The sequence below is a fragment of the Tenrec ecaudatus genome, chromosome 7 (assembly GCF_050624435.1).
Source record: "Tenrec ecaudatus isolate mTenEca1 chromosome 7, mTenEca1.hap1, whole genome shotgun sequence".
Taxonomy (NCBI): domain Eukaryota; kingdom Metazoa; phylum Chordata; class Mammalia; order Afrosoricida; family Tenrecidae; genus Tenrec; species Tenrec ecaudatus.
In genome coordinates this window covers 117571358-117592972 of record NC_134536.1, presented here as the reverse complement: position 1 = coordinate 117592972, position 21615 = coordinate 117571358, and the positions used below count along the sequence as shown (strand labels likewise).

Here is a 21615-nt window from a genome sequence, read left to right as displayed (position 1 = left end):
TAAAAATATTTTCTACTTTCTTTTTGATTAAAGTTTTACTCTATTTTATTTTGTTATTGTTGTTAGGTTTTAAAAAAATATTGTGTTGTTTTGTATATGAAGCCTGGGATATATAAGTCTATAGAAACAGAGTAACTGGGTTCATGTTTTTGGCCTTGGGGTTTTTCTTGGGTGGGGGGGACCTAACGACAATGAGTATAAGAAAGAGGAATGTGTTCTAAAATGGATTGTGGTGATGATAGTGCAACTCTTCTTGATATGCTTGAACTACTACATTGTATGATATGTGAATTATGTGCCAATAAAACCATATAAAAGGGGAGGGTTAGCCTACTCTGTTTGGTAAAACATTGAATGCACTCACCCCTAATAGGATGTCTGGAACTGAAGCTCTTCAGTGAGGCATGTGAGTGACGTTAGCTGATCTCAGTGATTACCCCCCCCCCACCCCACACCCCCTCCACCCCCCGCTGCAGAGGGCAAGTTCTGGGTCCAGGTTTCACCCTTTTCTGTAAAAACGGGATCAAGGTCATCTGGACACATTTCTAGGTGCCTTCTCTACATGGGAACTCCTCCATATCCAAGCCCCCTCCTGGGAATGTGGGGGGATTGTTGGGTGGGCTCAGACTTACTTCCTTGAAAAGAACTCATCTTCCTCAAAGAATCACCCAGGTGACTCTCCACGAGGTCACCGCTCCACGAGGGTGACCCAGGCTAAGCCAGACGGAGTCACAGTGTCAACTCCTACAGTGCCCAGGTTGGCCCTGCTTCAAAACATTTTATTCTTAAGATTCATTGTTTCTTGGTCAAAATACATCCAGATTTAGAAATACACTTAACCATGCGCTTCGGGTTTCAAACTTAAGCACATGCTTCAGGTCCGATTTTGAAGGTGGGCCTTCCAGAAAACATAGGAGGTCTGACAGAAAAACCTACACACATTGTGAAAGAATTAATCGAAAGTCTGCATCGGAGTTCCAGGTCTTCAGTTAACCTGTGCAAATTTAAATTGACTTAGCCCACACTTCTTCAAAAGCTGCTGAGGGGTGTGCTGATTCACTGGAAAAGAACGCTGGCTTTGATGTCAAGTGGATCTTGCTGAGAATCCCTGTCATGATTCTCTGATGTGAGTTGTGTAGTCATGTTGCTGAGTTATATCATCATGGCTCAAGTTTACTCATCTATATATATCAAAAGTATCATTTTAGAATCCCATGTAGAGTTCCTGGTACAAGGTGGACTTAAGGGTTGCTAGAAACATTCATTTCTTCAATGGCCCTTAACTAGAGAGGCACAGAGTATAAAAAGACTACATGCTACCCTTGAGATGTTGGCGCAAACAGGTAACAAATTATTGGGGAAAAGTAAGTGAGTGAATGTGTTAGTCTGGGTAGACTAGAGAAACAAATTTATAGACTCTCACATATATAGGAAAGAGCTTTATATACAAGAGCAGTTGAATATTGAGAAAACACACCAGCCCAGTCTAGATCAAGTCTGTAAGTCCAATGTTAGCCCATATGTCCAATCCCAATCTATTAAAGTCCTCTTCAGACTCACAAACACATTCAATGATGCCAATTGCAGAAAGATCACAGTGGGTTGGGAGTCTTGTGGATCCAGTGGCATTGAAAGCATCTCAGCGCTGGGAGGAGTTCTCCATTTGGCTTCTCCAGCTCCAGAGATCTGGTTGTATCAGGGCAGGTCCATATGGCTTCTCCAGCTCCCAGGGCTTAGTGCCAAGTGTCTTGTCAGTAGAGCAGCTACAAGAGAGTGAGCAAAGAGAGAGATAGAGACTCTTCTGTCTCCAAGGAGGTAATACTGCAATTCCCCGAATTCCCAAGGGAAGGCCATGCCCACACAGAAGCCTCACTGGCTATGGTCCAATTGGTAGACTAGACTCCACCCTTCATTCTTAATCCTCTCAAGCCCCAAATTGACACCAGATTATGTAACTACCCCAATGACCAACAAACACAGATACCTCAGCATCGTGGTTAGTCGCTGTTGGGTGGTCACCAACGCATGGTGACCCTGTGAACAGTAAGATCAGATCATTACAGGACTATTCAGAGAGATGTTATTGCTTCGTTTTTCAGAAGTAGGTTTCCAGGCCTTACTTCCCAATCTGTCTTCATCTGGAAGCTTCACTGAAGTATGCTCAACATAAGAGCAACATGAAAGGGTGCCCTGTGTATAGTAATCCTGTGTATAGTATTGTATAGTGTATTGTATAGTATTGTATAGTGTATTGTATAGTATTGATAATCCTGTGTATATTATTGATACAGGATATGCTAGCCTGTGCACCCTTGAACACACCTGAGTTTCCATTTATTAGCCTATACAATGGTTTTCTGTTTACCTCAGACCTATTCTGCTGATTCCAAAATAAGACCATTAAAAAAGAGAATGCTTGGTATTTCATAAAGCATAATATTAAGAGTTAAAGTATTATTAATTGTTTTAATCCAAGTATGTACCACATGTTAAGTAGAATAATGGTCTCCCACAAATGTCGACATCTAAGTCCCCAGCATCTGTGAATATGTTATGTTAAAGGGAAGGGAGAAGTAAGGTTGGAGTTGGAATTAAAGTTGCTAAAGAGTTGTCCTTAACATAAGATTATCCTTAACACAGGATTATCTGTGAGGACTCAGTGTAATTAAGCCCAAGCTCAGACCAAACCTACCGCCATTGAGTCAAGCCTGACTCATGGCCACCCTGTAAAATAGCACAGATCTTCAAGGCTATAAATCTCCATTTATAGTCTCAGAAGAAAGACAGCTTCCTCTTTCTCCGGAGAAGCTGCACAGAGCCTTTTAAACATAGAAGAGGGAAGCAAAAGTTCAGTCAGAAGAAGAGTTTAAGATATTGTACTTTTGGGTTTGGAGGAAGGTGGAAGATGGAGGATGAAGCCATAGACCCAAGGAATGTGGTTGACATCTCAGCTGTGAAAGAAAAACAATTTTCAATATTATCCAGAAAACATGCAGTCCTAATGGCAGCTTGATTTTAGCTCTTAGGAGCATGTCAGACTTCTGACTTCCAGAACTTTGAGATAATAATTTCTTAAGCCACTCAGTGAAAATTTATGACAGCAGCAATACAAAACTAAGGCAACTCACAACTTCAATATTTTGAAGCGAGCAGCGTGAAACATGAATTTGTGCAGGAGGCAGCGTAGAATGACAGTCTTATTTTCCTTCCTCTGAATGCCTTTCTCAGCACAACGGAGACACTTGGGTTACAATGATCTTCTAGAGACAGCAGGATGGGCCTCTCACTAAATCGCCTCCTCTAGACCTTCGGCAGGAAGCCCTCGCAGTACACTGGTTAAGCACTCAGCTGCTAACAGGTCAGTGGCTCGAACCCACCAGCCGCTCTGATCAAGAAAGCAGCAGCTCCTTGCCGTCCACTCGCAGATAGTTGTTTGAGAGTCCAGCCGAGCAATCTGGGCTGAAGACACAGATTTTGCTGGCAGTATCATGCAAATGCAAGTTCAAAGTAAAACGGAAGTGAATTTTGCCAATGAGTAGTGTATGGAGTAGAGAGGTTCTGGGGAGCGAGGGTGGGAAGGATTTATCACATGGGGGTTCCTGGCTTCCACGAGACCAGGACTTGATTTAAACAGCATGCCTTGCATGGCTAACTATGTATAGTAGACATCGTAAACAGCCACGTGTTTCCAGTTGCTTGTTATTATGAGAATCCTTATGCATTTCTTCAAATGATGGAGATGAACAACTCATGTGAGGAATAAGCATTAGTTGTCATGAAAAAGAAACCCCCACCAACGAAAATATTAGGTTGTAAGCAATTCCTTATAAAGAAATCCAGGAGAATTCAGGGCTGTACGGAGTCTTTCTTGCGTGTTGGCTGCGGGTCCATGCAGGAGTGACGTGGTCTCTGTCCTCCTTCATTCTCTCCAGCACCTCCTCCGGGTCGACGCGCATTCACATCATCAGGGCAGGGCCGCCGTCAGACTTCACCGCACCTCCTAGGAAATGATAAGCTTTCACTCTTCCTCCACCCTTCCTATCACAAAAGCCGTCACATCATCGCCTTCTCCAGCGGAGACTTGGGTTGTGATTATAGTCATTGTAAAACGGCTTCCAAAAGAGAGGCTCTTTTCATAAGGAGAAACTCACGTGCATAAAAGAAAAGATTGCTGGCAACTGGAGTCATGAGTCAACACTGATGGCTCAAGACAGCCAAAATGGCAGGGAATGGTGCGGGGAGGGAGCAGTTACGCCGCGCGCCTTCCGGTCTTCAATAGTCAGAGTCCCCTGAAGGATTGTGTTCAACTGTCAGCTCCTTTAATTCTCCTTTGAGGCTTTGGCGGCCTTTCATTCCGTTTAATTTAAAGGATGAACTCAGTAACCGGTGGCTAGAATATTAAATAGAAAGGTTTAAGAGTTTAAAGGGATGTTTTGTGGAATGGAAATAGAGTTGGGGAGGGAGGAAACAGGTGACCAGTGGGGACTTCCCTTAGCATCCTCATCCTTGGCTCTACCGCGAGGCCACCTGCCAGGCCCTGCACCCATCTTCATGAGTGTTGTATGTGTGAGGCCCGTGTCATGATTTTGTGGCAATAGATCTCATTGAGGGATTCTCTCAGTGTTGCTGATGTTCTGCCACCCATGGTATGCTTTTAATGATTGATCTTTCCTGATGAGGTTCCCAAAGTAAGTGAGTCCTAGTCTTGCCATCCCTACTTCAAGGAGCCTCATGGTTGAATTTCTTCTAAGACTGGTTTGTTTATTCTCCCAAGATGACTGTCCTTGAGCAACCAACACCCGATTTTGAGCACATAGATTCTTTTGTCTTCCCTTTTCACTATCAAACTTTTGTATGTGTTTGAGGCTGTTGAGCCTGTGGTTTGGTCACAGGTCACTCTCAAGGCCTGAACTTACGCATTACCCAGGGAGAGCCTCCCAGGGCTAATGAAACAAATACCTGGAAAGGACATTTGATCAACACATGTGGATGAGCACGTGACTGGGAAGATGAATGAATAAACATGCCAGGCTATCACTTTACCTTCAGGATGAGACATCCTCCCTGGAGCACCCAACATTGCCATGACAGTGAATTGCTTGCCATTTTCCAACCACTGCATTTCCTCTTACTGTGCTGTCTGACAACCTTATACCCCTGGCAACTCATCAAGGACTGCCCTATTGGGTTTCCTAGGCTATCATCCTTACAGAGGGAGGAGTCCTGGTGGCTCAGTGGGTGAGCCCTCAGCTGCTAACCAAAGGTCGGTGTTTGAATCCATTAAAGACTGTGCGGGAGAAAGAGGTGGCAGTCTGCCTCTAATAAAATGGAAACCCTATGGGGACATGTTCTTCTGCCTTGTAGGGTTGATGAGAGTTGGGATTGACTTTACAGCAATAAGTGTGGTGTTTTGGGTTTAGTCTTTCAAGAAGTAGATTTAGATATGAGAAAGAAAGATGGTGAGTGAAAGAGAACAGCATTTCAAAGTGGCAACGTGTTTATGTTAATAGTCAGTGATGTAATTAGGAGCAGAGCCGTGGAGATGGGAAGTTAAGGCTTTGTATTACATATTTCAGAGAGAGAGTACTTTATAGGATTTAGTGGTAGACTAAACATGAGACAAAGGATGAAAGGAATTTAAGATGACTCCCAGATAGCTGACGTGGACACGGTGAGTGCCCTGCATTAGATAGAACTGGGAAGGCCAGGAAAGAAGTCTGACAGCAGAAAGGAGGAAGGCTCGGAGTTCAGGTTTGCATTTATTTAATATAAGGAATCTCGGGCTCATTAGGAATGTAATGGTTCCTCAGTGGGCAGTTCATTTAGAGGTCAGCAGAGAACTATGGACCGCAGACACTGGTTTCAGAGGCGTTATATGCATATAGAAGCTGAAAGCAAGGCTCTAAGTAAAGTTGCCAAAGCACATTATATTGAGCAGAGGTCCTGTGAGGTTAGAGGGGAGTTACCTAGTCGTTTCCTTATTTGAAGGTGGCTCAGAGCCGACTTAAACAACATACTTCCCATTGGTAAACATGCGTGACAACAATTTTAAACCAAAAAGAGCCAAACTTACTGCCATAAAGCCAAGTCTGACTACTATTGACCTTATAGGACAGGGTAGAACTGCCCCAGTGGGCTTCCAAGACTAAATCTTGACCTAATCACTATGCACCAACGCTCCTTGTGATTTTTAAGAAGGGAGAATTATTGGTCATCTAGCACTCATCCCCTAGAGGTGGCTTGTCCCCTAGAGGTGACTGGGTATAGTTGTGGCCGATAGGCTCTTCTATCTTAAAAATCACTGTTGTGTATACTTCTGTAATCACCATAGAGGCATATTTGATTGAATGCATTTGAATTGTGGAATTTTCAAAGAACATTGAAAGCACCACAGATTGCCAAAAGAACAAACAAATCTGTCTTGGAAGAGCTATTGCCAGGATGCTCCTTAGATGCAAGGACAACAAAATTTGATCTCAGGTTCTTTGGACATCCTGTGAGAGGAGAGACCAGTCCTGGAGAAGGATGTGGTGCTTGGAAAATAGCTGGGCAACAAGAAAGAGGAAGGCCTTCAACAAGATGGATTGACCCAGTGCCTGCCTCACTGGGATAAAAGCTAAGTACATGTGTGAGGTCGGCACAGGATCAGACAAGTGTTTTGTTGTGTTGTACATGGGCTCATACATGCGGACCCCATCAGATGGCATACATGGTATTCAGGTCACGGCACCTGTGTGAAGAGATCGTGGAGAAACTCCAGGTCATCAGCCAAAACAAGGGCAGGGGCCAACTGTGGAACAGACTATCCACTGTATGCAAGTTCACGATGAAGCTGAAGAAAATTACAGAAGGGCTTGCACAGTGGCTGTGTGAACGGGCTCAGCGATAGCACAATGGTGCAGCGGGCACAGGATTGGGCAGAGTTTCAATCAGATGTACACCGAGTCCCTGTGGGTCAGACCCAGCTCCGCGGCACCTAACGACAATTACCAGATGTTTTGTTCTTGGAAGGCAAGAATTGTACCTTGTTCAACTTGGCATCCCCAGAGCTTAGGTCACCTTGGAATTCACATGGCTGTTGAGCCGGATGATCTGACTTACTGCTGATTTTATAGGGCAGGTTTTGTCACTGCCGCTTGAAAAACAAGAAACGGAGGCCTCCGCAGACTGAGTGATTACTTGCTCATGCCACGCAGCTGGTAAAGATTCGATCACAATCTTGCCTCGTGTCCATCAATGTTCACTGGTTGTTGAGACTGCTAGGTGCTCTCGACTCCATTCGGCTTCACGGGGACCCGGTGGGACAGAGCAGAAGCACCCACAGGATTTCCTAGGATGCAGTCGTCCCAGGAGCAGAAGAGGAAGTCTTTCTCCCAGGGGGAACCTGGGGGCGTTCGAACTGCCCCCTTGTCAGTTGCTTCTGCCCATTCTTAAATCTGCCACCACCAAGCAATGACAAAAAAGGAGGAGAATTTAGCAACTGCGGGTAGAATTTCAGAAGGTCCTGTTGAGTTCCGCTCTCGCTGTCCTATAAGGTGTGTGCCGCTTGCCTTCTCGTGACTTGAAATATCAGGAGCACAGGAGAATCGGGAGCGACTGTCTCATGGTGGAGAAATACTTAGGCCCAGGCTCACTGGGAAAGTAGAACAAATGACTAACTGAAGGAAAAATGGTGTGTTACAATTCCTGATAAGCCTCACCCCCTTTATCTGATTAAATAAGGAGTCTGTTTTCACACGTTTCTTGTTTGAATAATATGGGTTCTTTTCTTCCAAACAGGAAATTAAAACCTTTACTGCTCTTTGGGCCTCTCCTGAGGCACAGGCTTCACCTACAGATGCTGCCTTTATTACGTAGGACATGTGCTAAGACCCAGAGGAAAATGCTGAGGGACAAGAGAGGAACTTTTGACGTTTGAAACGTGTAGAGGGGGCAGGGTGAAAATACTAATTCCTGATTCAAGAGTCACTGACTTTTAAACAGCTAATACCAACAAGATAACCCGGGCTCCCAGTCAGCGAAGAAAGATGTTGTGGAAAACCTGGCAGGCTCCAGGGATGAATCAAAGAGTATTACAAATAGTTAACATACTCGGTTGTTAAGGGAGAGGTGAGAGGTTTGAGCCCACCCAGAGGAGACTCAAAAGAAAGGCCTGGCAATTTACATCCCTTTTCCCCCCCGCCAACCCCCAACCCCATACACCAGCCATTGAAAAGCCTACAGAGGGCAGTTCTGCTCTGAGACCCAGAGACACAAGGAGTCTCACCGTATGAGTCAGAATTCACATAACAACTGGTTGGTTTTGTTTGTTTTTCTTTGAACTTTTGAATCAAGCAGATCCATATCAGTAACTCTATATCAGATTTTGAGCAAACTATCAGAGAAGCTGGATTCTCTGAAGAAGAATGCAGTATCAAGATTGGAGGAAGGCTTAGTAACAACCTGCGATATGCACATGATACCATCTGGCTTGCTGAAGAAGAGGAGGACTTGAAGCACTTGCTGATGAAGATCAAGAATGGCAGCCTTCAGTATGGATTGCAACCCAATGTAAAGAAGACCAAAGTCCTTACAACTGAACGTAGGTAATGTCATGATACATGGAAACAAAAATGAAGTTGTTAAGAATTGCATCTTGCTTGAAGCCACAATCAATGCTCCTGGATGCCATGGTCAAGAGTCAAATGACACATGTTTTGTTTTGTTCTTTGTCAGTGGTTTGTTGTTGTTGTTTTGTTGTATATTGTTGCTTTGTTTTCCTCTGTCTTGTTTTCGTGTATGTTATTATCTCCACAGGTCTGTCTCAATAAAATAGACTGGATGAACTATCTGGAGGAAAAACAATGGTACCGACAGTTCCGGGGGGACATGGGATAGGGGGAACTGAGGGGTAAGGAAGTGGTGTTAACAAACCCAGGGACAAGGGAACAACAAGGGATCCAAATTGGTGGTAAGGTGGGAGTGGCAGGCCTGGTAGGGCATGATCAAGGGTAAGGTAATGAAGAGGTATGTATAACTGCAACCCACGTGGGGACGGAGCATGATAGTGGGACAGGAGGAAAGTCAAGGGAAATAGAGGAAAGAGCTAGGAGGCAAAGGACATTTATAGAGGTCTAGACAAAGACATGTACATATGCAAATATATATATGAGGATGGGGAAATAGATCTATGTGCCTATATTTATAGGTTCAGTATTAAGGTGGGGGAAGGACCTTGGGCCTCTACTCAAGCACTCCCTCAATGCATGAATACGTTCTTCTATTAAATTGGCATTCTGTGATGTTCACCCTCCCGTCACAACCGCTGAAGCCCAAGCAGGTGAACAAGTAAATGTGGTGAAGAAAGCTGATGGTGCCCGGCTATCAAAAGAGAGATAGTGTCTGGGGTCTTAAAGGCTTGAAGGTAAACAAGCGGCCACCTAGCTCAGAAGCAACAAAGCCCACATGGGAGAAACACACCAGCCTGTGCGATCACGAGGTGTCAAAAGGATCAGGTATAAGACATCATCAGAAAAAAAAAATCTTACCATAGTGAATGAAGGGGAAGTGCAGAGTGGAGACCCAAAGCCCATTTGTAGGCCACTGGGGATCCCCTTACAGAAGGTCGCTTTGTGTCAGAGCCGACTTGATAGCACCTAACAACAAAACATATCAGATTTAAATGAAAAAGGGATTCCCCATATCTTTGAAAACACGAAGGAGTCTAGAATCATAGCAAACAATTATAAAACAGTATCTGAGGAGGTATAGGTTCTGGAGTCCAGTGCCTGAAATGACACTTTAGGGCATGACAGTTTGGTCAGCAGAGGCGAGATCAGTCTTCAAAGCCAAGTTTCAGGACCATGACAGCTGTGAACCCCATGCGAGTCGCTAACAGGCTCTAGGCTTCTGGGGCTACTAGCAAAATTTCCCAGAGGAACTGCTGGTTAAAGTCCAGGCCCATGCTGTTGGACTAGAAGGTTTCTAGCCTTTATCCAAGCCTCTTGCTTCTTTATTTTTCTCTGATGATCTCAACTTTCCAGGAAGGTTGAGCAAGAAGAATTCTACAGAGTGTTTCTGTTGCTAATGTTTTTTTCTTGTGTTATTTATTTGCTATTCTTGGTGACCTTTTATGAATGAATACATGTAAATTTCCACCTGTCACAGTTTTTCTCTTCTATTATGTACTGAGTTAATGTTCATTTGAATTTCTTTCTCCTGGACATCCGCTGCTATTTAGAGTTTTTTTAATAACACATTTCATTTAGGAGATAATGCTTTTCATTTTGTCTGATTATAAAAGCAATGCATGTCCATCACAGAAAAATAAGTGAATGCACAAAGAAACTACTAAAACTCAACCACTATCCTGTCATCAAGGGGTGGGTCACCGTCACGTTCGATTTGTATTCCTATGCCCATATTTCAAAACCCATTTGGCAGCAGCTCCCTGGTGGTGTAGTGGTTACACATTGAGCTGCGACCCTCAGGGTCATCAGTTCACGATAACTAGATGGGTCTTTCTCCTCCCATAAAGAATTACAGTCTCAGAAACGCACAGAGGCAGTTCTACCCTGTCCTATAAGGTCACTGTGAGTTGGCATCGACTCAGTGACAGTGAGAGAGTTTTGATGACCATATTTTGTAGTTCAGTGACTGGGCTTATCTGATATGATTAGGCATGTCCTTTACCTCCCACCTTCCCCTCTTTTCTATCTGTTCTTCTGGCCTCCCTTCCTCCCAATACGTTTCTTTACACATGCCAGTTCATTACTAAATAATGAATAGAAAATCAAAAATTTGAGTCTCATTATATTAAACCAATTTAAATCCAGTTGCTGTTGCGTTGATTTCAATTCATGGTGGCCCTCCATGGATAGGGAAGACCGGTGCCTCCACAGGGTCTCCAAAGGCTGGTTTTCCTGCAGCAGCTCACCAGATCTTTCTTCCGAGGTCCCTCTGGGTAGGTTTGAGCCTCCACCCTTTCCTTAAGCAACCAAGGAAGTTAGCTGCACCACCTTGGGACTCAATAATAATAATAGTAAATAAAACTAATTATATTTCACCAGGAAACTTCAATCTGATACTAGGTGTCCGAAGTACGACTTATGTGAGTGGAACGTGTTCTCTCTCAGAGTTCAGGCAGCTCAATTTGTTCCCTATATTGACCAACAAATCCAACAGCCTCGACCTCTCCAGAGCCAATCTAGCTTATTGAGGTTGCTCTAAGGATACTGGTAAAGCGCTCTGGGGCACCCTGGGTAATCACTCAACTGCTGACCCCAAAGAAGGCCATTCAAATCCATTACCGGCTCCAAGGTAGGAACTGCCTGGCCATCTATCCTGTAAGGACATACAGCCGAAGATACACTCTGGGGCAGCTCGATACTGTCCTATAGGGTCACTCACTATGAGTGGGATTCAGCAGCACCCAAGAACAACAATAACAATGGTATGTAGCAAACAGCTCTTTCTATGGGATATCTATCTATCTATCTATCTATCTATCTATCTATCTATCTATCTATCCATCCATCCATCCATCATCTCTCTCTCTCTCTCTCTCTCTCTCTCTCTCTCTCTCTCTCTCTCTCTCTATATATATATATATATCTTCTAAAAGGACTCAGCACAGAGTAAGAGCTATATGGAAATCCATTTCCTTTTCCCCCATGATGTAAGTACTAACAGTGTTGTTTCCACTTTGCTGTTGAGGCGACAGAGGCACAGGAAGGCTCAGTGGCTGGTTCAGTGTCCCACAACTCACAGGGAGCCGGGCTCGGGTGTGAACACTGGTGGTCTGTTTGCAGAGCCTTCACCCCAAACCCCTACTCTGCATCCCACCTAATGAGCTTTCATAGTTTCCAAGTCAATAATTTCCAAACACAAAATGTGATCATCAATGACAGACGGGTCACTGATCAAGTTTTGAAATATCACGTAGATTATGTGTTAGGATAAATATGTCACGTTAGGAAAATGATTATATCTTGGAGAAAATATCTCACATAGTGTGACATCACAAATATTTTTTGCTTATGATGAATAAAGTTTAAAAATCATTTTTTAGAGAAATATTAAGTAGATAATAGGACAAATGCTATGCAAAGATTTTGAAAGTAATAAAATGAGATGTGAAGGAAATCAGGAAACACTGTTGATTAACAAAAAGAAACTCAAAATCCCATCTAAACACAACAACTGAGATGGGTGGTGCCCCACTCTCAGAGGGGGTGAAGAACTGAACCCACCTTAAAGACCCGTTGCCAGAGGCGCCAGTTCCAAATGCGGGCAACCCCATGCTGGGCCGTAATGCTTCTCCATATTTTACCTTGTGAACACAATGACCGAATCGCTCTGGTTAAATTAAAAAAAATAATAACGTCCTTTACATACCCTTAAATGATAGTCCTGTGAACCTATTAGACATTTTCTGCTTTGAAAAATTGCTGCATAAGATTTTATTATACTGAGGTTCTACCAAAGGAGTCGGCAGACCATTATTCTCTGAGGAAGCTTTACTGTGTTTCTGTTGACTTGCAGAGACATATGCTACGAGTAATACAAAGTGATGGTTCTCTTGGTCAATGCGGGAGGGATGGGCTGAGCTGTGTGAGATGGACACGGACTTCCCTTCACCGAGGTGAGCACAGAACCTGCCACGTCCCAAGTCACAGTCAAGAGGAATCGCTTCTTGGAAGGTGGGAGGGTGATTTTCAGTGAATAAGATCAACATGCGATTTGCCTGCCCAACCCCGAGTTTTATGCTTCAATTACTGGATGCCAGAATCCCGCGAAGCTCTCTGCTCTAAGAAGTTGAGATTCGTTTTTCATTTTTTCACAAGCTAATACATACGATCATGCATTATTAGAAGAATAGCCTTGTATTTTATTTTGGGAAACTGCAAATTGTTTTGCTCTACTAAAACTTTGAGCTCAATGAGTGGCCCTGGTGTCTCCGATTTACAAAACAGATGGAATACGGTTTTTAACTTTTGTTTCATCTCATCATTTCTACCATCTGTTTTCTCCCTTGACTTTTAAAATGTTCAATTCAAAAATTAATTCAGAATTTTATCTTATGCTGTTCTCTCTGCAGATGATCTACTTAAACCTCAGGTGGGATAAAACAGGACACAAATTAGTAAACAAAATGATTATTTCTCCAGATGTTATTAGTTGCTGTTGAGTTGATTCCAGCCACTGGAATTTTGTGTGTAACAGAACTGCGAGGTGCCTGGTCCTGCTCCGTCCTCAGGCTCGGTGCTGCGTTGAGTCCACTGCTGTGGCTACTTTGTCAGCCCGTGTCGTTGAGGGTTTCCCTTATTTTGGCTGACCCTCTGCTTTGCCTCAGAAGATGTCATGTTCTCACAAGTGCTATTACCTGATGGTATGTACAAAGTGACTTTTGAGTTGAAATCGTGCCAGCCTTGCTTGCGAGCAGCCTTCTGGTTGTGTTTCTCCTAAGACGAAAGGGCTTGTTCCTCCGGCAGCCACGGTATACCCAGGATCCTTCACAAACACGGTTCACACGCAACACTTCTCTGTGGTGTTCCTTTTCCATTGCACATCCTTCACATGCAGATGAGGCACACCTTCATGTGACATGTTTGCTTCTTGAAGCTTTAGAGAAGTTTTGGGGGGGAAGATTTGTCCAAGGCAAGATGTCTTTTGATTTTTTTTGACTAGACATGTCCCGAAGTAGAATGAAATTGTTGACAATGTTATTGTGACTTAAATTTGTATCATTAACAAAACTGTAGAAGTGTCTGCCGATCTCAATTCCATTCGATTTGTGGGCAAACCCAATTTATAAATCCTCTCTAGCCTTTATCCCCAACATATTCTTGTATAGCACATTTTCCCTTTCTGCTTCAGGTCTCGGTCACAGGACTAACTACCTACATAGGGAACCCCTAGAAATGATCTCTCCCAAATTTCTTTCCTCCACCATACATGCTGCTTGGTCTATTTTAGACTACGTTTGTGTAGATGTAGTAATTTGCATGATTCTCATTCTATTAAGTTTCATTGGTCATTCTGGATCATCAATTCACTTAAAGTTATTTTGTAAAAGGTTCTTAAAGGGACCCATGTGCACAGAAACAGTTAAGAAAACCAAAGTGCTACTCAAACACTGTCACCCTGGTGACAGGGTGCGTTACCCATTTGGGCTGCTGACCACAGGCCAGCAGTTTGAACCCACCAGCCTCTGTGGGGAGCCAGGCGAGGCTCTGCTCCTGTGAAGATTACCGTCTGTCCGGGGGTCCTGCCATGAGCCAGAATCAATTCGATGGTAGGCAGCTCCATTTTTTTGAGTCAAAACTTCCTTGAGACTTGAGCGTAAAGACCTACAGAAGCATCTGTGTCCTGTCCTTAAAAAGTCTCCTTTTGATTCAAATGGTATTAGTACTTAAAAAAAAAAATCAGACCTCACCCTCTGTCCAGTCTGAAGATGAGGGATGTTATATATTACTCCAAGGTTCCAGTTGTCTTAGGATACAAAAGAGAGCCCAAATCTCAGATGTAATTTTTTTCATCTCAGATATAATTTAAGGAGAACATTTATGAAGTCTTAAATAGGACCAAGCTAAAGACGCATCATCTGGATGACAGAGACCACTAGCATGAGGTCATGATATTGGCATGGAGTTAAAGAGAATCGGAGGCAAAAATCGGGCATGGAGCAACAAAGGATGGTGTCATAAGAGCGTGACTGGTGGCAAATCAGTACATCACAGTTCTAGGTGGGACTATAGAAACAGGAATGGGACCTTGGTTGGGACATGTACATTAGAGTAGGGAAAAGCCAACAATATTGTTCCAGGGCCTTCTGACCAGAACATGACTCAAGAGTTTGTAACCCCAGTCTGACAGAACCCATTCAAGACACAACCCAGGCAAGCCTCTAAAGGGGACTGCTTTTCTTTAAGCTGGTTGGGGAGTAGGGTGGGAATGGTGGGGGCATTCTAATTTATTTCTATTTTTTGGGGGGTGTAATCCAATTTCGAATGCACTGTGAATACGCATCTATTCATGTTTCTAGTTAATGATCATTTTCTAACAGAAGGATTTCAATGGAGACTTAATCCATGTGGGGACTCTGAAAATGGATTTGGGGCTTTCAGTGTTTTCAGTATGTTGCACATCTGGTGTTCAGAATTTAAGCTACAACGCACAGAAAACTTACTAAGGTTTTAACAGCTGTGGGCACAGAAAATTCATGTATGGGCTTCCTAGAAATCTAAGATGCATCCCATATTATATGCAGTATTGCAAAGATTTTTTTTTAAAGCTCTTTAGCTTTCATTCTATTTCTCAAAGGGTCTGTGACCTGGAAGCAAAGGCTAGTGCTCTAGAAGTACGTTGTTCTCTGTTGACCTTAGAATGCCAGTCTTTGACATTGGACCATTTCTCAATTAAATTCAGCAAATAGTTCTCAACTCCCTCTACCTGCAGGGCATAGGTAGGGCCCTTCGTCTGCAAGAATCCTGTCCCAGTGCTCTTCTGACCTCTATGTCCCTCTTCAAGGAGGTGCAGTGAGTGAACCATAGGGCTGGTAACTGAAAGGTTGGAAGTTTGAATCCATCAACTGCTCTATGGGGGAAAGATGAGACACTGTTCTTATGAAAGCCTATGGGGCAGTTCTACTTTCTCCCAGGGTCCTAAGTTGGAATTGACTGGATGACGTGGGTTTGGTTTTAGGTGGGTGTCTCTCTTGTGTCTGTAGCTCTGTCCCATTTTTAACTGCTTACATTTTAATGACAAATCCCCCAAGAGAAACAATAAAATTCATTTGTTAGGGTGCTGGAAATGTAATGACCATTTTATACTCTTTTACACTTTCCAAATTTTCTGCAATGAACTTACTGTAAATTATGTCATATGCCATTAATATTGACAATAACATTACTTAGATAATGAGAAACCTATTTTGTGCTACCTATAATTGACAAGATCATCATTTTTACTGCAAACACGCAATATTGACCAGACTCAAACCAAAAGGCCAAATGAGTTGCTCTGAGTTGATGACAACTCACGAGGACTCTTTATCTTTCAGAGCAGACCTGAACTTGTTAGGTTTTTCCGTGGCTATAATTTAGGGGGGAGTAGCTCTCCTGGCTATATCAGATTTTCAGTAGATCTTCTGGGGTGTTTCTGGGAGGATTCAAGCTACCACTCTCAGCTGTTCACCCACTGAGGGATGCCTGGGCAGAAACGAAAGCCCTTCAGGAACTCACAGAACTGATGAGAGAAAATGCAGGGTTGAGAATCAGGGAGCAGAAGCCAGGACATGGCTGATACTGGTGTCCTTAAGGACAGGGTTCCAGAGGGGCTAGCAAATTGCATCTATATGCGAAGGTCCTTGCTCCCTTGCTGGGAAGCATGTCAGTGGTCCAAATGCCCTTGCCTGTCAGTGGTCCAAACCTGCACTGCTGCTCGGTGGCGCACCCTGGAAAGAAGTGGCTAGGGGACCTTTGCCACTCAGAATCCTAGTGTCTCAAACTGCTTCCTTCTTCCTCCATGCTTGTCTTCTGCCCCCCATCTCTGGTCTCTTTCCATGTGAACCCAGGTAAAAGGAGCAAGAAAGTCTCCCCTAAGCCTGTATCCATAGTCGCTAGAGTTGGCCTTGGGAAACTCAAAAGCCTAGTCAAATATTTCTGCAGATTTTCGCTAATTACTAGCTCAGGGCTTAACCAATACAAGATACTAGGCTTTTTGCCAGTCTGTTCTATTTTTCACTAAGCAACACTTAAGTGCCTCATGGAACATAGTGGGGGTGCAAACCAACATACACACCTCACCTTCTGGGAAACCTCTGGGATTTGATTGAAACCTGTCTTATAACATAGTCCACAGGCCCCAACGGGTCTCTCAGCAGTTCCGAGCTGAAAGGTGTCACTCTTGCCACCATGTCTGGCCTTTCTCTTCCCGGTATGTCATTAACCCTTAGTAGCAGCTGTGTGTGAAGCAGAAGGTAACAGGGACTATTTCTTGGCTAGAGTCACCAGCTTGCCCTGCCTTGTATTGATCCTTCCCCCTTGCCCCACAGTGGACCTCAGGTACAAACGGCACTTCCCTGAACTGATCCTTCAGTTCTCTGTCCATGTTCCTAATGTGGAGGCCAGTTATCAGTTCTGTCATTTCAAGGACCCGTCCAGCCCAACCCTTGAATTTTGTGTTGGGAATACTGAAAGTAGACGTAAGCAGCTATGAGTATTTTGAGTGGCTAACCAGTTACAGTTTAATAAATCCCAAAGATCCAGGTCTACCCTCTCCTGTCATTGAGGTTGCTCTGAGTCAGTATTGCCTTGCCAGCAGAGAGTGGAAGGTCTGGGACAAAGTAGGGCTGAGAACAGCACCGTTGCTTTGTCACTTCAGCACAGCGATTGTTCATCATATGATCGTTGCAATGGGAGCCAATTGGTCTGTATTTTGCTGTGAATTGTTGTCAAGTTGGCCCCAGGGGGTGGTGGCCCCATGCAAAATGGAATGAAACATTGCATTGCCCAGTCCTGTCCCTTTTCCATGATCAGTTTCCAGATCTGAATGTTGTGCCCCATGGGGGTGTCATTAGCTAATTTTCATGTGACCCATTACCATCAGGTTAGTTCTGACCCATGCAATCTGACAGGATGAAGTAGAACGGCCCCGTGCAATTTCCAAGACGGCAAATCTTCACCAAAGCAGACGCTGCATGTGTCTCCTATGCAGCGGGCGGTGGGTTCCAGTTGCTGACCTTGGTTAGGCACCAAGCACTTAGCTACAGAGCCGCCAGGACTTACTTTCCCTGTCGATGTTTGTAACCCACCCGTAGCCATAACCTTCCACGTTGGCTTCCTTTGCCTGCAATCACCTCCTCCCTGGAAAACCTTCCAACACCAGCGTATGCCTTTGATCTCCTTTCCTAGACACTGTCACAGTGAGGCCTCTCTCTCTCTCTCTCTCTCTCTCTCTCTCTCTCTCTCTCTCTCTCTCTCTCTCTCTAGCGGGGGAACGAGCGGGGTCAGTTATGCTGCCCAGGAGACATTTGCCAATATCTGGAGATATTTTTGCTTGTCACATCCAAGTGGAAGGAAGCTTTGCTCCCAGCCACTAGTGGATAGAAGCCCAGCCATGCTGCTAAACATGCTACAACATACCGGGCAGCCCCAGAACAAAGAAACACATGTCCCCACATGTCAACAGGACCGAGATGGCCTGCTGTAAGGCCACAGACAAGGGCGGTTCACAACTCTTCTGCTTTCTACACTTTGAGTGCTTTGCGGGCGTATGGCTTGCGTTTTTCTTAAAAGAGAGTAAAAAACAGAAAGTCACTGCACGGAGCTTCCCTAAATTTCACAGGGATCGAGCTGGTGACATGCAGCTGGTGGCAGGTAATCACCACTTCTGTCTTTACTTTGGAGCACAGAGCCTCATTATACATGGCAGCACCCGATGGCCTGGTGAGAAGAGAAAATGGTAATGATGGTACTAGAAGAAGTAACCACCCCCAAAGTCCTAGGAAAGTTTTAACAACAAAAGTGGTAGCCAGGGGGGGATGGCAGCACCCAACTGTCACCCTGTTTCTAAAAGAGCTGAGCCGTCCTGAAGGCGACTGCCCTCTGCCATGCTGCTCAAAGGGGCCTCGTCAAGCAAGGCTGTAATTGTCCACAGGTTCCCTGGGAAAGGAGGGAGGGGGAGAACTGCAACATTATCCATGGCTCTGGGCATTGCTCTAACGCAGAGCACAAAGGGGAGGTGGACGTGACAGCTACGCAACAGACCGTTGCTCTAGGTGAGCCAGGAATAGGGTGACCTTGCAGATGCTTAATGAGCCCAGCGGAGGACACTTTGCTCCACTCCACTACACAAAGAATCCACTCTGTCTGCAAATGCTTTCGAGCTAAGATGTTTTGCGGCTTCTCTTGGCTGCTTGGAAACACACGACAATTGTGATAGCCGTGCAACGATCACAGTCTGCTGGGAACATCAGGAGAGAGAGGATGACTGGAGGAGCCAGTGTGTTCCTACAGGAGGAAGAAGAGAGGACCCCAGTGCCTGGGGAGTGGATGAAATACCAGGGGCCTGTAATCTGTCGGTAAAAAGTGCCCTCCCTTTCTTCAGCCACAACAGAAAAGACCCCACGTTATTTACAACCTTGCCTCGATGCTCTTCCGGAGGATGCTGGAGCATTGTTCGGTAAGAGGCAAAGAATGGAGGGAATAATCCTACTTGGGCAGGGTTGGGGGAGAGAGACACAATCTGGGAGCAGATCTGGTCCCGGAATGATTTCCACCTGCGGATTTCCAAAGGTTCATCTGGTCTGAAACCAGGCTGAGCGGCCAAGGATGGAGGTCATCTATTGTAGCCACCACTCCACTGTTGGGTCTAGCATTTGCGTGTAAGTGAGAACAAGGACTCATCATCCAGACAAGCTTTCCCGCTGCCTTCCAGAAAAATCGTCACAACGATTATACAAATCAACAACGACCGCGATGGCAAGGGCACTGTCTACCCCTGAGTTCTGCAAAGAACAATCTGCAAAACTATAGAAAGGATGCTCTGGTGAAGCGAGCCATGGTTGACACAGGCTGGAGTTTTAAAACACGGGCCTCTTTGTTCATCCCCAGTTGGCGAGAACAAATTCTCCTTCACTGAAGAGTACTGGCTAGCAAATGCACAAGGAACAATAAAATCAGAAAAGCATCATTTTTTACAGTTCCCACTGAAATAAAGGACACAAGCAGAGATCCGCAGTGAATGCTAAAACCAGATGAAACGTGGCTGGGGAACAGAGTACGCATGTAGTTCCCCACCCCACCCCCCACTGACTTAGTATCTTTTGGTTGGTTTGTTCTTAAAAACAAAAATACCTGTTCCAGGGAGGACTCTGGTCCTCCGCTATCCATCTGCTGAATATTTGGAAGATGCAGTGCACGTGACCAAGGAGGTAATCTCAGTTGCCATTGAGTCAACTCGCATAGCATGGTGTTCCAGTCCTGGACTGCCTTCATCGTGGCTGGTCTGCGTGTGTCCACTGTTTGGGCGACTGGATCAAACCACATCATAGAAGGTTTCCTCATCTTGGCTGACCCTTTAACAAAACAGGATGTCCCTTTCTAGCAATTGGTCTTTCCTAAAGATCTGTCCAAAGTACGCAGCTGAAATCATGCTATCCTTCCACTCGGCTCACTCTGATGGTCTTCCTTCTGAGACTGAGTTTTTGGTTCTCCTGGCAGTCTACAGCATGTTCAATGTTCTGCACTGTGGTAGTCCCATAGTTCCATGTTAACTTGATAAATAAGTGTAGGGGTGGAGTCTAGTCTGTCAGTCAGGTCACAGCCTGATGACGCCTCCTTGTGGGTGTGGCCTTCTCATGAGGATTCTGGGAAACTACTATCTCTCTCTCTCTCTCTCTCTCTGCCTTTGTATTCCTGTTGACAAGCCAGGGAGAGACTTGCTGAGACCTGGGAGAGCCCCTCTCTCTGCTTTACCTTCCTGTTGAAGAGCCACACTCGGAAAATTGGAAGAGTCAAGATCGCCCTGAGGTGCTTCCACCATTATTGGATCCATAAGACTTTGCACCCACCAGCCTGTGATCTTCCTGCATTTTGGGGTCTTAAAGGCTTGAAGGTGAACAAGCGGCCATCTAGCTCAGAAGCAACAAAGCCCACATGGAAGAAGTACACCAGCCTGTGCGATCACGAGGTGTCAAAGGGATCAGATAGAAGGCATCATAAAAATATATATATACCATAGTGAATGAAGGGGGAAGTGCAGAGTGGAGACCCAAAGCCCATTTATTGGCCAACTGGAGATCCCCTCACAGAGGGGTTTAAGGGAGGAGATGAGTCAGTTAGGGTGCGACGTAGCACAGATGAAGAATACAGCTTTCCTCCAGTTCCTAAATGCTTCCTATCCACCTCCCGCCCCCCCCCCCCCCTCACTACCATGATCCGAATTCTACCTTGCAGGACTGGATAGAGCAGAGGTTGTACACTGGTGCAGATGGGATCTGGAGGCACAGGGAATCTAGGGTGGATGATACTTTCAAGACCAGGGGGTGAGGGGCGATACTGGGAGAGTAGAGGGTGAGTGGGTTGGAAAGAGGGAACCGATTACAAGGATCTGCATGTGACCTCCTCCCTGGGGGACAGACAACAGAAAAGGGGGTGAAGGGAGATGTCGGACAGGGAAAGATATGACAAAATAATAATCTATAAATTATCAAAGTGCTGCCCAATGCTGTCAAAAGAAGTGGGTTCTGAGCTCATCATTGTTGTTGTTGTTTAATGCAAACTGTGAAATTAGAGACAATTTCCCTTGACATTTGAAAGGCATTGCTCACTGATTAGGGAGCCCTGCTGGGGCTGTGGATGAGATACTAGGCTGTTTGTTCACTGCCAGGGCAGCGTCTTTGGCTGAAAAGGCGAGGCCACCTGCTTCTCTACAGGTTTATAATCTTGGAATCTGAGCTGAAAGATTGAGTCATCATGAGCTGGGCTCCATTCGAGGGCAGTGGCTTGAGTTTTTTGTTTGGTTTTGGTTATCAGGCTGCTGTAGAGAAGCCTGAAGCCATTCTGATTTGTGCTTCTTGTGGGGTGGCCTGCGTTTTCCCTTAAAGAGGTACCGTATATACCCATGTATCAG

At 44.9% G+C, this 21615-nt stretch overlaps 2 long non-coding RNA genes across 2 annotated transcripts in view; one reads left to right on the top strand and one right to left on the bottom strand.

The window, feature by feature from the left end:
- Positions 1 to 21615, top strand: part of LOC142453547 (uncharacterized) — a 143153-nt gene that overhangs the window by 102045 nt on the left and 19493 nt on the right. The window lies entirely within an intron of this gene.
- Positions 1466 to 21615, bottom strand: part of LOC142453548 (uncharacterized) — a 49739-nt gene continuing 29589 nt past the window's right edge. Inside the window, exons 2-3 of the long non-coding RNA XR_012785397.1 lie at positions 9528 to 9635; positions 1466 to 1763 (exon numbers count right to left, since the gene is read on the bottom strand). This is a non-coding gene — a long non-coding RNA (uncharacterized LOC142453548). The remainder of the gene's footprint in view (positions 1764 to 9527; positions 9636 to 21615) is intronic.